Here is a 13,526-nt window from a genome sequence, read left to right on the forward strand (position 1 = left end):
GGAGATTTTCAAACGTACAATTTATTTCAATCTCAACATCTTCTGTACTTTCCAATGGGGTCCACTAGAATTTCAATAAAATGTTGTTTAAAAGGGAAACTAGGCTCAGGAGAGTTTTAAAATGCATCTCCAGATGATCACAGGAAATCATGCTTTCAAACCGTTAGAGTGGTGGTGAGGCCAGTTTGAAGTCATAATCTCCAACATTCCTCTAAGCAGTACAGGTGCATTGCTGTTTGGCGATCAGGAATCTACTGCGCAGGGCACCAATCGGCCGCGCACAAGCAACGTTCCCTTTAAGATGCACGGATGTGTGGCTGCGCATCAGTCTTAAAGGAGCCCCACAGTGCAACAAGCCAACCATGCACAGCAAACAGAAGTTGATGTCATGAGTTTCTTTGTGTTATCTTGAGCAACACGATGAGGTACGTGGATTCCAGTTCCTTGAAGATCTTTGGAAGGTTTATTAACAGCTAAATTAGTGCATATAATACAGAGCAAACTGTATATAGAACCTTTGTCCAGGGCGTTGCCGTGCAGAGTGACTGACTTCTAGTCACATGACTACATCCTGGCCCTTAGCACATTAGCATACTGAGTTCTTAAAGGGACATCACTCTTAAAGCGATCAGACAACATCCCCTTTCTTTCCAAAGATAATTCTTGTACGCTACAAGTAAAAACACATAAAGTTGGATAATATCAAAATTAGTTAGACAGGGATAGAGATTATAAAATTTACAAGTATAAGGATAAGGATTGTGAAATTTACGAGTGCAGAAGCTTAAGAGTCCATATATCGTTTCGGTGGTTTAACAACTCTTCCAAATCTTGTTATGGTATAACCTTCTGGGGATGTGGATTTCACCCTTGGCTGTTATTGGCTTGCAGACATGTTGTCAAAGTGTTGGTTGTCCTATTCCGTCACGCCCTCATCATCGGAGTGTGCTCTTTCGAGTCCGCTACGCGCAGTTGGAGTATTGCACACTTCCCTTAGTTGGCGACGGTTCCTCCTCAACACTGCTCCATTAGATGTAACCTCGTAAGACCTAGGCTCACTGCAAACTTTGGACACCTCTGCAGGTAACCATGTTCTCATTGTTGGGTGTATGACCCTGACTTTTCGTCCTACGTGTAGTTGAGGTAGTTCTGCCCTTGCATGTCAGTCATGCACCATCTTCATTCTCCCTTATTTTTCGAGCAGTGTCTCCTGCATCTCGGAGAATTTGGACAGATCATGGCTTGGCAGAATCATTCTCACTTGTCTGGCAAACATGATCTCTGCTGGTGATGGTAAGCCCATATCCATAGGTGTAGCTCTGAGGTGTAACATGGCAACACAAAAATCCTGTGTCGTTGTCCTACACTTCAGTATAAGCGACTTAATATTACGAACCATTTGCTCGGCAAGACCGTTGGATCTAAGCTTATGTGGTGAGGACGTCGCGTGGTTTACACCCCATTTGGCGCACACATTCCTGTAAGGTCTGCCCGTATACTGTGGCCTATTGTCAGAAATATTTTCTTCAGGTGCACCGAACAGACTGAATATGGCACTCAATGTGTCTGCAACAACTGCACTTGAAGTGTCTTTTACCTGTCTGACAATTGGAAATTTGGAGAAATAATCGGTGACTAAGATAAAATCATCTCCATTAACAGTAAATAGGTCAGTGGCGATTTTGGACCAAGGGACTGATGAAATCTCGTGAGGGCGTAGAGGTTCTTTACATTGTTGTAGCTGGTGGCTCAGGCATGCCTCGCACATCCTCACTATCTTTTCGATGTCACTGTTGATCCCTGGCCAATAAACAGTGTCTTGTGCCAGTCGTGTCATTCGCTCTTTACCCATATGGCCTTGGTGAAGTTGTGACTAGATGTCCTGTCGGAGAGCTTTGGGCATAATCACTTGTTTTCCTTTGAAAGGTCATGCCTCTCGAGATGCCGAGTTCATCTCTATAACGCCAAAAGCATCTGAGGGTTTCTGGCACCTCTTTTATCGTATCAGGCCACAGTGCCTTCAGTTATGGGTCACTGGCTGTTTCTGATTGCAGTTGTTCACATTTGTGCTGACCAAAATACAATAAATCGATTTTGAGCACATCATCCATCTCAATGTCCATGCTGTCTACTTGTAGATCCAGTGGGATGACTTCATTCTTGCTCGGATTTGGCAATCTGCTCATTGTATCCAAGGTGACCATTTTGGTATCCGGTTTGTAGCAGACGTCGAAGTCGTTCCCTTATACTTTCACTAAAAGTCGCTGTCGTCGAGCTGGTGTGCTTGTCAGTGGTTTGTGCCAGATCATCTCCAGTAGTTTGTGGTCAGTGTCCACAGTGAACTGCTTACCAAACAGGCAGGTGTGGAACCTTGTGATCCCTAACACCAGAGCAAGTGTTTCATGCTCTATGCTTGAGTAATTGAATTGTGCTGAGGGTAAACATTTGGATCCGAACACAATTTGATTTGCCGTCCCGCAAGATGCGCACTCCTAGCCCTTGCTGTGAGGCGTCGACTTCCAGGATTGATGTCTTCCTTGAATCATAGTACTGCAGGTTTCTGCTGACAATCCTTGTATGAGAGACTCAACATATGCTGATGGTCCTCCTCCCATACATATGGAACGTCTTTCTTTAAGAGCTCTCTGAGTGATGATGTTTTGTCAGAAAAAGTTGCAATGTATGGTGCCAAGAAGTTGAAAAATCCAAGACATCTCTGTAGATCATCTTTGTCTTGTGGGGTAGATGCGGGTGTGGAATTCAAAACACAAACAGATCAACCATGATCTTATTGAATGGTGGAGAAGGCTCGAGGGGCCGAATTGGCCTACTTCTCCTAATTTGTATGTTCGTATATGCCTTACATCTTCAACTTTGCCTAGGTCAGGACAATTTCCAGAACCTGAATAGATGGAGCCAAAGAAATTGATCTGACCTACATTCACCTGGCACTTCTTGCTGTTACAAATGAGCACTTCATGCTGAGCTACCGCCATCAGTGAATTAAGATTTTGATCATAGAGTTATACAGCATGGAAACAGGCCCTTCGGCCCATCTTGTCTGTGCCGGCCATCAAGCACCTATCTATTCTAATCCCATTTTCCAGTAGCCTTGTATGCTATGACATTTCAAGTGCTCATCTAAATACTTCTCAAATGTTGTGAGGGTTCCTGCCTCTACCAGCCCTTCAGGCAGTGTGTTCCAGATTCCAACCACCCTCTGAGTGAAAAAGTTTTTCCTCAAATCCCCTCTAAACCTCCTTCCCCTTATCTTAAATCTATGCCCCCGATTATTGACTCCTCCGCTAAGGGAAAAAGTCTCTTCCTATCTAACCTATCAATGCCCCTCATAATTTTGTATACCTCAATCATGTCCCCCTTCAGCCTTCTCTGCTCTAAGGAAAACAACCCTGGCCTTTTCAATCTTTCTTCATATCTGAAATGCTCCCGCCCAGGCAACATCCTAGTGAATCCCCTCTGCACCCTCTCCAGTGCAATCACATCCTTCCTATGGTGTGGCACCCAGAACTGTACACAGTACTCCAGCTGTGGCCTAACTAGCATTTTATACAGCTCCAGCATAACCTCCCTGTTCTCTGCCTCGGCTAGTAAAGGCAAGTATCCCATATGCCTTCCGAACCACCTTATCCACCTGCGCTGCTGCCTTCAGTGATCTATGGACAAGTACACCAAGGTCCCTCTGACAGGTCCTACCATCCATTGTATATTCCCTTACCTTGTTAGTCCTCCCAAAATGCATCATCTCACACTTCTCAGGATTAAATTCCATTTGCCACTGCTCCGCCCATCTTACCAGCCCATCTATATTGTCCTGTAATCTAAGGCTTTTCTCCTCACTTGACGACACCACCAATTTCCCTGTCATCTGCCAACTTACTTATCATACCTCCTATATTAACATCTAAATCATTAATGTACACTACAAACAGCAAGGGTCCCAGTACCGATCCCTGTGGTACACGACTGGTAACAGGCTTCCAATCGCAAAAACAACCCTCGACTATTACCCTCTTTCCTGCCACTAAACCAATTTTGGATCCAATTTGCCAAATTGCCCTGGATCCCATGGGCTCTTACCACCTTAACCAATCTCCCATGCGGGACCTCATCAAAAGCCTTACTGAGTCCATGTAGACTACATCAACTGCTTTACCCTCATCTACACACCTAGTCACCTCCTCGAAAAATTCAATCAAATTTGTTAGACATGATCTCCCCCTGACAAAGCCATGCTGACTATCCTTGATTAATCCCTGCCTCATCAAGTGGAGATTAATCCTGTGCCTCAGAATTTTTTCCAATAGTTTCCCAACCACTGATGTTAGTCTCACCAGCCTGTAATTACCTGGTCTATCCCTGCTACCCTTCTTGAGTAATGGTACCACATTCGCTCTCCTCCAGTCCTCTGGCACCTCTCCCGTGGCCAGAGAGGATCTGAAAATTTATGTCAGAGTCCCTGCTATCTGCTCCCTTGCCTCACATAACTTGGGATACATCTCATCTGGGCCTGGGGATTTATCCACTTTTAAGCCTGCTAAAACATAGAAACATAGAAAATAGGAGCAGGAGTTGGCCATTCGGCCCCTCGAGCCTGCTCCTCCATTCATTATGATCATGGCTGATCATCCAACTCAGTAACCTGTTCCCGCTTTCCCCTCATAACCTTTGATCCCTTTCACCTCAAGAGCTATATCTAACTCCTTCCTGAAAACATACAATGTTTTGAACTCAACTGCTTTCCATGGTAGCGAATTCCAGAGGCGCACCACTCTCTGGGTGAAATAATTTCTCCTCATTTCAGTCCTGAAAGGTTTACCCCATATCCTTAGGCTATGACCCCTGGTTTTGGACTCCCCCACCATCGGGAACATCCTTCCTGCATCTACCCTGTCAAGTCTTGTTAGAATTTTATAAGTTTCTATGAGATCCCCCCTCACTCTTCTGAACTCCAGTGAATATAATCCACCCGTCTCAATCTCTCCTCATACGTCAGTCCCGCCATCCCAGGAATCCGTCTGGTAAATGTTCGCTGCACTCCCTCTAGAGCAAGAACATCCTTCCTCAGATAAGGAGACCAAAACTGCACAACATATTCCAGGTGTGACCTCACCAAGGCCCTGTATAATTGCAGCAAGACATCCCTGCTCCTGATGCAGGTAGCTGCAGGAAGGATGTTCCCAATGGTGCGGGAGTCCAGAACCAGGGGTCATAGCCTAAGGATATGGGGTAAACCTTTCAGGACTGAGATGAGGAGAAATTACTTCACCCAGAGAGTGGTGAGCCTGTGGAATTTGCTACCACAGAAAGCAGTTGAGGCTAAAACATTGTATGTTTTCAAGAAGGAGTTAGATATAGCTCTTGGTGCGAAAGGGGTCAAAGGTTATGGGGGGAAAGCGGGAACAGGTTACTGAGTTGGATGATCAGCCATGATCATAATGAATGGCGGAGCAGTCCCGAAGGGCCTACTCCTGCTCCTATTTTCTATGTTTCTATGTTTTAGCGGGCTTAAAAATGGATAAATCCCCAAGTCCAGATGAGATGTATCCCAGGTTGTTATGTGAGTGAGGCAAGGGAGGACATAGATTTTCAGATCCTCTCTGGCCACGGGAGAGGTGCCAGAGGGCTGGAGGACAGCGAATGTGGTACCATTATTCAAGAAGGGTCGCAGGGATAGACCAGGTAATTACAGGCTGGTGAGACTAACATCAATGGTTGGGAAACGCTTGGAAATAATTCTGAGGGACAGGATTAATCTCCACTTGGAGAGGCAAGGAATAATCGGGGATAGTCAGCATGGGGAGATCGTGTCTGACTAACTTGATTGAATTTTTCGACGAAGTAACTAGTTGTGTAGATGAGAGTAAAGCAGTTGATCTCGTCTACATGGACTTCAGTAAGGCTTTTTCGAATCCTCTCGCTGTGAAGACCAACATGCCTTTTTTACCGCCTGTTGCACTTGCATGCTTACCTTCAGCGACTTGGGTACAAGAACACCCAGGTCACGTTGCATATTCCCCTCTCTCAGTTTATAACCGTTCAGATAATCTGCCTTTCTGTTTTTGCTACCAAAGTGGATAACCTCTCATTTATCCACATTATACTGCATCTGCCATGCGTTAGCCCATTCACTCAACTTGTCCAAATTACCCTGAAGCCTCTCTGCATCCTCTTCACAACTCACCCTCCTACCCAGTTTTGTGTCATCTGCAAATCTGGAGATATTACATTTAGTTCCCTCATCTAAATCATTGATGTATATTGTGAATAGCTGGAGTCCTAGCACCGATCCCTGCAGTACTCCCACTAGTCACTGCATGCCATTCAGAAAAAGACCCATTTATCCCTACTCTTTGTTTCCTGTCTGCCAACCAATTTTCTATCCATCGCAATACACTAAACCCAATCCCATGCGCTTTAATTTTACACGCTAATCTCTTATGTGGGACTTTGTCAAAAGCCTTCTGAAAGTCCAAATAAACCACACCCACTGGCTGTTCCTCATCAACTCTACTAGTTACATTCTCGAAGAATTCTAGTAGATTTGTCAAGCATGATTTCCCTTTTGTAAATCCATGCTGACTCTGTCCGATTCTACCACTGTACTCCAAGTGTTCTGCTCTAAAATGTTTGGTAATGGACTCTAGAATTTTCCCCACTACCGACATCAGGCTGACTGGCCTATAATTCCGTTTTCTCTCTACCTCCCTTTTTAAATAGTGGGGTTACATTAGCTACCCTCCAATCTGTAAGAACTATTCCTCCCTTTCAATGCTAATATGTTCAAGTATGTCGCAATCCTCCCCCCTGATCTCTACACCTATATCGTCCTTTTCCATAGTGAACACCGATGAAAAGTAATCATTTAAAACCTCACCCATGTCCTCTGGCTCCACATGCAGATTGCCACTTTGGTCCCTAATGGGCCCTCAGTTTTCCCTCATTATCCTTTTGCCCTCAATATAGTTATAAAACGCCTTAGGATTTTCCTTTATCTTGCCCGCCAATGCTTTTTCATGTCCTCTCTTCACTCTCCTAATTACTTTTTTAAGTACCCCCTACACTTTCTATACCCCTCTAGTGCCTCCGCTGTTTTCAGTGCTCCAAATCTGCCATAAGTCTCCTTTTTTTTTCCTGATTCAATACTCTATATCCCTTGACAACCAGGGTTCCCTGGACTTGTTGGTGCTACCCTTCACCTTAACAGATGCATGTTGGCTCTGAACCCTCACTATTTCCTCTTTGAATGACTCCCACTGGTCTGATGTAGACTTTCCTACAAGTAGCTGCTCCCAGTCCACTTTGGCCAGATCCTGTTTTATCATATTAAAATTGGCCTTCCCCCAATTCAGGACCTTTATTTCCGGCCCGTCTTTGTCCTTTTCCATAACTACCTTAAATCGTACAGAGTTATGGTCACTATCCCCGAAATGCTCCCCCACTGACACTTCTACTACTTGTCCAGCTTCATTCCCTAGGATTAGGTCCAGTACTGCCCCTTCTCTTGTAGGACTTTCTACGTGCAGACTCAAAAAGCTCTCCTGTATGCATTTTAAGAATTCCGCCCCCTTTAAACCTTTTGCACTAAGGCTATCCCAATGGATATTCTGTAATTTGAAATCCCCTACTATTATTACCCTATTATTTTTCACCTCTCTGTGATTTGCCTACATATCTGCTCCTCTATTTCTTCCTGACTGTTTGGCGCCTGTCGTACTACAGTTCTACCCATATGGCCTCATTTGAGGAACCTTCTAAGATATCATCCCTCCTTACTGCAGTAATTGACTCCTTGATCAATAGTGCAATGCCACCTCCTCTTTTACACCCCTCCCCTGTCATGCCTGAAGATTCTATACCCTGGAATATTGAGGTGCCAGTCCTGCCCCTCCCTCAACTATGTGCCTGTGATAGCAATAATATCATAATCCCATGTGCTAATCAATGCCCTTAATCCATCTGCCTTATTAGTAAGACTCCTTGCATTAAAAGAAATGCAATCCAGCCTAGCATTTTTCACTTGTTCCTTAACAGTTCTATATTTGCTCTGCCTTCCAGAATGACTCAGTTTCTCTTCTATATTTGACTGTGCATCACCCCCTATTGTACATCCACTCAGTATTCCATTCCCCTGGCAAATTAGTTTAACCCCCCCCCCCCCCCCCCCACTCACCAACAGCACTAGCAAACCTCCCAGCAAGGATGTTAGTCCCATTCCGGTTCAGGTGCAACCCATCCAACTTGCACAGGTCCCACCTTTGCCAGAAACTGACCCAGTGGTCCAGGAAACTAAAGCCCTCCCTCCTGCACCATCTCCTCAGCTACACATTCAACTGCTCTATCTTCCTATTCCTATACTCACTAGCACGTGGCACCAGGAGTAATCCAGAGATTACAACCTTTGAGGTCCTGCTTTTTAATCTGCTACCTTGCTCCCTAAATTCTTGTTGCTGGACCTCATCCCTCTTTCTACCTATGTCATTGGTACCAATGTGTACCATGACCTCTGGCTGCTCACCCTCTCCCTTCAGAATGTCCTGCAGCCGCTCCGTGACATCCTTGACCCTAGCACCAGGGATCATGCTCCTCTTTGTTTTGCCCATTACAGCAATATCATGAGCAATGCATATGCATCCAGGCACATTTTCTATAATTCTGTCCATATGCTGCTGAAACAGATCTTAACTGACAGATAAGCCTAAGGGTAGTCTCTGGAAGCAATATCTTACAAATGGTGTTCTGAAGGTGGTGACTTCCTGAAATTCCCTAGCTCGGTGTACTGACCAATATCCATGTTTAACATCCAAACTGGTGAAGAATTTGGCTCCTGTGAACTTGAGATTCAATTCCTCTCGTGTTGGAATCTTATGGGGGCATCTCTGTAGAGAGAGGTTTAGATGGCTCGGATGTAGACATGCCCTGATTACTCCATCCTTCTTCAAGACGCATGTAATTGAGCTGCACCAGTCTGTGTGATGATGCACAGGATGGATGATGCCATTGCATTCCATGTCATCTAACTCGCGCTTAAGATTTGCTTGTACGTGCATGCTGCACTTTCTGGGAGGGTCGATTGACAGAATTGCATCCTCTGAGGTGCAGTACGGCATTGCCCTTGAAGTTTCCTATGGCGCCATACCTGTCAGGGTACATTTGTTGCAGGTCCTAGACTGACTCAGTACGGGTACCTTTGGTCTCTTCTGTTGCAATGGGTACCTTGGTGATCTCATGGATAGTCACGAGGTTGAGGTCCTTACACGTTGGTAGCCCTGCCACAGCTGGTCCGCTCATGTTTACCAGGTAGAATACTTGTGGTTTCCATGCCGACTTGTCATAGCTGCATTGCATTGTTAGTGTGCCACTGTAAGGGATTGGCGACCCATTGTATGCTGTTTACAGTTGTCGGTTGTATTATTAATGTCCAACGACCCCAGTACTTATCCTTCAGGATTTGGACTGGTAGGATATTTGCCCTAGCTCCCATGTCTATCTTAGTCTTGAGTGTGTTTGCCAACTTTCTTTGGGCACATAATATTAATAGTAGCAAAAGCTTCCAATTGTTTGACTTCATCAATACAATGTGTCAGGTTCACAATGTGGAATGCCTGCTCACCCTCTGGTTGAGAATTGCTCCACTCTGAGACTTGTCTCAGGTCTATTTTGCTTTGGACTTTGTGTATCATCTTGCATTTACACAGATCTCTGGCACTCTGCTTGCTGCTGTTGCCATGTTGCTGCGCCTGTCTCCTGTTTGTGCCCTATTATGACTTCTGACTGTGTCTTTGGACCCAGATTTCTTGCATAAGCAGGCCCAGTTTCCTTTTGTGCCTCATGCCTTGAACAGATCTTGAAATGCAGGACAATTTCACGGTGAGTGAGACAAGCCACGCTTGGCACACAGCTTGCTTGCTTGCTTTTTGTGACGCGGTCACCGTGCCGATACTATTGGCTGCACCCAGTGCTTGCAGATGCTGTTGTCAAGCTGCGTTGGCTTCATATTTCCTGCCATCTTCTAGCAGCGCATCAATGCTTTCTTTTTCCCCAAGAGGTCTTTTTGAAATGCTTCAATGGGTGTTCAGACAATCACCAGCTCCATTTGTCGCTCCAACAGCTCAGTTTCTGAAAAATCGCATTCGTTACCCTTGCTATGGCTTCTACTGACAAATTGATCTATTGATTCCTGTGACTGTTGCCTGTAGGACATCAATTCCAGGCGATGAATTCTAAAATTCGCTCTTACCCAGAGCTGATCATCTCGCACTTTCCATATCTTCGCGGCATCTTTCTGGTCCTCTTCAGCTAAGCCAGAAGTATTGATTCTGTATAACCCCTCATTTCCAACTGCTTTCAGTATTTTCTCAGCCTGCTTCTCTGGTTCTGCACCCGCTTGGTCTGTGAAGCATAACTGCATTCTTTATTTAAGGATATCAATGGCCTTTCAGTTCATGATGGGAAATTTGGTTTCCATCCTTCTGCGGTTCTTTTGCTTTCTGCTCTGTGTTTAAGTTTGTTCAGTTTTGTGTGTGCCTTCAGCACTGTACTTTATTATGACTTTTGTATTTTTGTTTAAAAACTTGTTTTAAAACTTGTTCTATTAACTCTGCGCTGTTCCCCCTTTAAGAATTTCTTTTTTTCAGGCTTGCTGCTTTAACAGAGTGTAACACATGCTTGACAGTGTTCTCTGTTTATTCTCTTTCAGCACTTTGTTTGCATGTCTACCCAACTGTTCGATAGGCAGTTTGAGGGTTTTCCCTTTTGCTTTTTTTTGCTAGAGTTTATTTATTATCTTCACGCTTGACTGGTTTAATAATTTTTTTTCAGCTTGACTGCTTTAATAGAGATGCTGTGGTGTTCAGGGGTTTCCCGCACTTTATTCTCACTCGGATATTGGGTTTTTTCAGTTTGCGCAATTTTTGGGGTTTCCCCTTTTTTTTCTGCTCTCGCTCAAACGGAACCTTTTGAAAATGAATTTTTTAAAAACTCTTCAAAGGCTTTTTTTTCACCAGGATTCCTCAATCGTTGGTACAATGAATGACTCACCCAATTGCTTGCTTTTCAGCCATGCTTCCATTCTGTGGAGGTTTTGTCAGCCTTCTAAGATATGTCGCTTTCTTTCATTCTTTTCTGGTACTAGTTTTAAAAGTTCTAAACTTGTTTGCTGTTTTACCTGTGGTCTTCAAGCTTATAGCTTGTCTTTTCATCACCGCTGCCACCATGTCATGAGTTTCTTTGTGTTAAGCAACACAATGAGGTACATGGATTCCAGTTCCTTGAAGATCTCTGGAAGGTTTATTAACAATTAAAATAGTGTACACAATACAGAGAAAGCTTTATACAGGACCTTTGTCCAGGGTGTTGCTGTGCAGACTGACTATGGTTTCTAGTCACCTGACTACATCCTGGTACTCGTAAGCATACTGAGTTCTTAAAGGGACATCACTCTTAAAGCAATCATACAACAGAGGGAACGTTGATCTCCACCGTTTTTAATGCAACTGCTCAAAGATGTTCATGGCACCCCAGTTGTCACTGGAACAGGAACATTTTCATACAACACAAGACCCTGCTCAAGGTTAAAAAAAAAGTAAAATGCCAAACATAAGGAAGCGGAGATATGCAGGTAGATTTTTAAAAAATAAGGATTGAGGATAAGTGGAGAAAAAACCTTTTTCCTTATTTTTGTTACAAGAATTGAGTTCTGGAATACATTGTGTTTCATGAAATAATGCTCCTGTTATAGAGCAACATATGCTTCCATGTGCCATCATCAATGTCGTGGCATATCGTCTATTTTGCAATTCCAAAAATGGGGAGGGGGTTGTAAATGTCTGTATCCATATAAAATAAATATATACCTTTTCATCTCCATAATCTTCAATATAGATATACAAAGTTAAAATGCAGATGCAGCAAGAAATTAGCAAGGCAATTGGTGTGTTAGCCTTCATTGCAAGGAGACTGGAGTAAGAAGTCTTGCTGCAATTATATAGGGCTCGGTGAAACATCACTTGAGCTTATGTACAGTTTGGTCTCCTTAACTAAGGAAGGATATACTTGCCTTAGGGGGAGTGCAACATAGGTTCACTAGATTGATTCTTGGGTTGAAAGGATAGTCCTAATGAGATTGAGTATAAAGGGGCAGTATTCTCTCGAGTTCAGAAGAATGAAACATGACCTCATTGAAAATTATAAAATTCTTACAGGTCTTTATAAAGTAGATACTGAGAGTCTGTTTCCCCTGGTTGGAAAGTCTAGAACTCTGGATCATGGTCTCAGGATAAGGGGTTGGCCTTTTAGGACTGAGATGAGAAATGTCTTCACTGAGTTGTGCATCTTCAGAATTCTCTACCCCAGAAGGCTGTGTTGAGTATATTCAAGACAGAGATTGATAGATTTTTGGACGAATCAAGGGATATGAGAATAGGGTGGAAAAGTGGAGTAGTAGTGTAAAATTAGCCCTGATCTTATTGGATGGTGGAGCAGGCTCAGTGTGTTAGTGGGTGGGTGTGATTGTGTGGGTGGTGGGTGGATATGGCTGAGTGTGTAATACGTTAGTTCTAGGACTGAATCTATTCGGCTTGAGTTCAGGAGCAGAGGGGAAGCTACTACATTGCTGGGAGTGTTTTGCAGAGCTCCAAACAAAGAAGGAGATAGATAAGCAAATTTGTTGGCAAATTTCAAAGTTATGTAATAAAATTGAATTAGTAATAGGAGATATTAAATACCCTAATAACAAATGGGAAAAGCATAGTACTAAGTGTCGGGAAGGAGTGGAGTTTCTGATATGTGAAAGCGAACTTCTTTGATCAATTTGTCTCCAGTCCAACAAGGAAATTTGCATCTGGTTCTGGGAAATTAAGTAGGTTAAGTAGAATATATGGTACAGTGGAAGATCATCTAGCCAACAGTGACCACAACACAGTTCAGTGTAGTTTTGGCAAGAGACCAGAAAATATCTATGGTAAAAATGCCCAACTAGGGAAATCCAAAATTCGGTGATTTAAGAAGCGACCTAGCAGAGGTGGATTGGAAATGGCAATTGCACGGTAAACAAGTAACTAAGCAATGGAAGGCATTCAGGGAAGACATTGTATCTGAGCTAACTAGGCACATTCCTTTTGAAGAGAGTAAGTAGAGCATTCACAGATAATGTACCCTGGATGACAAAGGAAAAAAGTTAAAATAAAACAGAAAAAAGGAGGCTTAAACAAATGACAAGCAAGATTCAGTGAATCAGGAAGATTATGGAAAGAATAGGATGGAATTGAAAAGGTTAATGTGGAAGGCAGAGAGGTTGAAAGAAGAGATTAGTAGGCAACAATAAATTGAACCCTAAAACATTTTATAGGCAAAGTTCAAGAGATTATCTAGGGGGAAAAGTTGTGTGAAGACCCAAGGGAAACCTTCATGTAGAGGCCGGGGACATGGTTAAAGTATTAAATGAATACTTTGAATCTGTCTTCACAAAGGAAGCATATGATGTGAAAGTTACTAAAGGAAAAGTGGGA

The 13,526-nt window shown here is 43.5% G+C and overlaps 1 protein-coding gene across 1 annotated transcript in view; it reads left to right on the top strand.

Annotated features, from left to right (window-relative positions):
• LOC137369284 (tudor domain-containing protein 7-like) overlaps positions 1-13,526 on the top strand; it is a 155,357-nt gene that overhangs the window by 94,747 nt on the left and 47,084 nt on the right. The gene's annotated exons all lie outside the window — the stretch shown is intronic.

This window comes from Heterodontus francisci, chromosome 4, assembly GCF_036365525.1.
Source record: "Heterodontus francisci isolate sHetFra1 chromosome 4, sHetFra1.hap1, whole genome shotgun sequence".
NCBI lineage: Eukaryota > Metazoa > Chordata > Chondrichthyes > Heterodontiformes > Heterodontidae > Heterodontus > Heterodontus francisci.